General features: G+C 37.6%; 1 long non-coding RNA gene across 1 annotated transcript; it reads right to left on the bottom strand.

Annotated features, from left to right (window-relative positions):
* Window positions 1-210: 210 nt before the first annotated feature.
* Window positions 211-2,964, bottom strand: LOC128262171 (uncharacterized). The gene is made up of 2 exons (XR_008268323.1): window positions 2,440-2,964; window positions 211-494 (listed from the first exon to the last, which is right to left on the bottom strand). It is a non-coding gene; the product is annotated as an uncharacterized LOC128262171 (long non-coding RNA).
* Window positions 2,965-4,464: the final 1,500 nt, after the last annotated feature.

The following is a 4,464-nucleotide window of genomic DNA, read 5'->3' as shown; positions in this document are numbered from 1 at the left end:
GTGTTTGTGCAAAGTGAACATTCGATTTTACCGGTTGTTGCTTTTTGCCGGTTTTTTACTACCACTGGGTGGAGGAGGAGGCGTGGAATGCGAAAATTGTGGGAGGGGGTGGCTTAAAGGGGGGCAAGGACCCCCAAAGGGTTTGGTGGCATGCACAGCTCTCTGAGTGTTTCCCCCGTCGTTTTGGGCATTTGAATTCTCCGCGTTGGGTCTGCTTTTTGGGTCTATTTCCTATTCTCTTTATTTTTGTTCGTTTTCTGGCCTGTTGTTTGCCTCTTGTCCCGTTTCGATATCTCGCCAAAGCTACTTGGTCAAGTCGAGCCTTTGTTTCGACCGCTTCCACTCCAGAATAGCGCTGGTCCATCACATCGCTGCCATCTATCTAACTGCCGGTCAGGTCCGGGACATCCCCACGGAAATACGTTTGCGGCATGCTGATGTCAAGCGATTTATTATGGCCAAGATAATGATGGTTCTGTCATGGACTAGCACAGCTGAAAAAGGGGCAAGCGTCTAAATTAGAAATGTGTAGCTAAGGGCTAATAAGTTGGTTTATATGTGCTAATCGGATTCTGAAAGGCAAGCCAGCAGATTGTTCATCATTTTCATCAAGTGTAAATCTGTGCGTCTTGTAAGGAAATAAAAGATTTAGAATAGAAATTAAATAATACTCGACAAAATATTTAATCCAATTAAAAATAGCTGGTAGATGAAATGAAGTCATTAATAAGAAGAGAAAAATAATCTTAAAAGCTTAACAATTCTGTGTATTTCTAAGCAGTGAAAAAAATAGAGGATAAGCAACCAGATGGATTGATTCCCAATCAGCAATAAATAATTTAAAAACTTGCTGATTTATTTATAAATAATTTTCTACAGACATGTTGCTCTGCCCATCGATCTGTGCCTGTGCGTATCATGGGTGTGAAAGTGTGAGAGCCTCCTCTCGACAGTGGTCGTTGTTTCTGGCATACTAATGGCCGGCCAGACGCCATCGGAAACACCAACACAATGGCATTTCAATCGCTACGGCGATGGCAGCCATTGTTGTGGCCATTGCGCGTAACGTTTTCGCGTTGGCGTGGCGGGATAACAACAAATGCGAATGGCAAACACCGCATAAAGTGAGACAAATTTGTTAGCTTCGCCAATATTTCACAATTTTTTTTTTGAATATAATAAGCGACCATAATCGAGAATTTTTGAATTTAAAAAATAAGCAAGAAACAATTAAGACATTATATGATATTTCCTTTAACAAATATTTATAAAAATGTCAATAAATTTATATTATAAGCATTATCAAACTAAAGAAATCATTTTAAAACTAAATCGGTGAAATGGTATGAAACCAATTTCAGATTTTTAAATAAACCTTAACTCTTTTATCAAAATTTCTTTCAGTGAAACATTCTCATACAGCATGGCAGTGGAAAACAACGAATACTCAGACAACCAAATACAACGACAAAAAGCAGCATTGAGTCGACTAAATGAAATGAAATCAACATGGCCACCCCAAGGATACGAAAATGGAAATGCAACGTTGCCAATTTTTCGCAGAAAATTCATTTTGCCTTTCATTTGCTTTGCCTGCCATGTGATATTGGTTATGCCTACTCTCCGACAGCCTCATTAGCGTCACAGAATTTAATTGCCGTGTTTGTGTCCTGTTTTTTAATGATTTGTAAATGAAAAATAAGCGTTTCATTGTTGGCTCTTCAAAGGCAGTTTTTGTATAGTTTTACTGCTCGGCATGGCACTTTCATTAAATTAAATTATTTTTGCAATGCTTTTGCGTGTTTTTGAAAGGCAATTAATAAAACTGAAATTGGTGAATTTCCGTCGCAAAATTTTTAGAAAAAAGTGCAACCTAGTAGTGGCAATTAGTTGCCCAATTTTAATACATTTAATTGTTGCCTGCATAGCCAATTTTTCAACATTTGGTCAATTTATAGTTGTTGTACAAGTTTTCCGGAAATTTCCTGCTTTTTTCAATGGCAAATTGATTGGAAAATATTTATAGGAAAAGCCAGAGGTCCAACAAACATTGCAAAATAACTGTGTTATACTTTATTACGCAAATTAGTTTACATAATGGAAGAACGAAAAAGGTATTTATAAAAATAATATAAATAGAATATGGAAATGGAAATGGAAACTGGGAGTAGAGGTGGCTTCTTACAAATATGACCAGGCAAAATTTTAAAAATAGTGAAAAGCCAATAAGCATTCTGGTTCGTAATCAAAATGCAAAACTAAAATAACTGTGTTATTAATCAGTAATTAAATTGAAAAATTGAAATTTTGACTTTGAATGAAAAGAATATTTGCAAAAAATGTAACTTGAATTTCCATTTGCATTTTGAATTTATTTCGCAGCATAAAAGAAAAACGAAAATTCTTAAAGAAGCACAATCTCAACTATTTTTCCCTTACCAGAAACTTTTTTGGGTACATTTCAGTTACACATGCAGCTCAGTTTTTTATTCTCCCCAAAGGACTTCCTCGGATAATAAAATAATAATAAATTTCGGTATGAACTTTAGCGTCCAGAACGAGAGAGCCAGTCACATGTGAAAGACGATGTCGGCGTTGGCGTCATTGCTTTAATTTATAGCAAAACTGTGAAAATATTTCCACTCGCCACTGCATTTTCCCTCTACATTTCCAGCAGTCCGTGGCCAAGGCGTTGCCAACATTTTCTAGTATTTGCGCGCTCCAAAAACCACTTTTCATGCCCGTCAGTTGCAGCTGTTACTATAAAAGCGAACCGAGAACTGACAGCCGGGGCCAATTCTTTTTGGCCCCCTCTTAGCTCCTCGTTCCCAGCTTTTCTGTCTTTCTACTGAGTGGTAAAAAGGAAAATTTCCAACACCAAACTAAAGGCATTTTTCCAGTGGCTGCCTTTGTCTACCGAACATTTGATAGAATTTTGTGTCGAGAGAGGGAAAAGCTTGTTATCACTCGGTGCCCACATCTGTCACCTTCTATAAATCAGCCAAGCACACATGTACGGGTTTACTATGTATGTATATATAGAAATTTTTATATAAAGGAAAGGAGCATCTTATATTGGGTGTGCATGCTGTGGCATTTGGAGCCAGTGTCTTGGCCGCTTTTATTATTTTGCAACTAATTCCCTTAATGGAAACTTGCACAATCATGTTAAGCAGGAATTGTTGTTCGAAATAAAAGGAGTGGCATATGTGTATGCCACATGCCAAATACTCTAGCGGATCTTGAAATGGTGGATAGGTTGCAAGTCTTGAAGTAAATCTATATTATTTTTAACTTTTCAATTGTCTAAACTAAAACTATGGAAGCATTGTAGAAAATATTTTATGTACAAACTGTAAAAATTTCTCTTTTAGTTGGAAATCTTAGAAAAGTAGATATTTTCGTGATTTTAATCGTAGCATAATAATTTTAAAACATTTTGGAGTACTTCAATATATCTATGAGCAAGATAATTGAGCTTTATAAGTCGTGCCCAGTTTCACTATAAATATAACCAATAGTGGTCATTACAATATACATAAATTTGTTTGAAGTCTCCCTATATTTAGTTGTTTAAAAAGCTTTTAAGTATTAAATCCACTTTTAAACGGCAAATGTATTATTTAAATATTCCGGCTTGCAGGATCTGCCTGGTTTTAATATGCAAATGTTAATGGATTGCAAATCCAGAAACAATCCAATGGCAAAGTAAACCAAGCCAGAGCTGGGGAAGAGTATGCCCGAGTGTTCCACATCCATTTGTTTATGGATGGAGAGGTGGCCGCGACTGAATTGCTCTTACGCATAAAATATTAGATGCTGCATTGCAATTGTTGGCTTTCCATGTTGCGGGCGTTGCATTGTCTCTGGTCTCTAGGCTTCCCCCAGCCTATATTTTCCAACATTTTCCTATATTTTCCGCCATTGTAACATTGCCAGCCGGAGCCCACACCCTCGTCGCCTGTCTGTTGTTCGTGCTGTCGCATTATTCTTCCGCATTTGCTGCCACTTTTCTTTATCTCCCCGGCAGCAGCGGCACAAGCAGTAGCTCAGAGTCCTTTTTGCCCTTTGGCCCCTCGGCAGAATTCAATATCTCGTGTTACATTTCATTGCATGCACAGATTTATTGTAGCGTAATGGGAAACGCTGCTTGTTACCCGAAAGCTGTGCGAAATTCCTCTTTCGCCTCTCGTGTTATTAGAAATGGGGGTTACGAGATACATTTCGATGTTTCCCGCACTGCCCAGAACAATGTCGTAAGCCTTTTTAGCTTAGCTTGCAAAATTCAGCTTTTATTCGACTACTTTTAATGGCCAAGGACTGAACTTTTATGATTTTCTTTTCTGGGCTTTTCTGGCTATATTGTTTTGAGCCGGCACACATGCATGGGGCTTACATTTTGATTTGGCCTTCTATCTAATTTGATTGCCTTGAATATTTCTTATCCATTTATTCATGCGCAGA

This window comes from Drosophila gunungcola, unplaced genomic scaffold, assembly GCF_025200985.1.
Source record: "Drosophila gunungcola strain Sukarami unplaced genomic scaffold, Dgunungcola_SK_2 000001F, whole genome shotgun sequence".
In the NCBI taxonomy this organism is placed as follows: domain Eukaryota; kingdom Metazoa; phylum Arthropoda; class Insecta; order Diptera; family Drosophilidae; genus Drosophila; species Drosophila gunungcola.
This window is presented reverse-complemented; position numbering and strand designations above follow the sequence as displayed.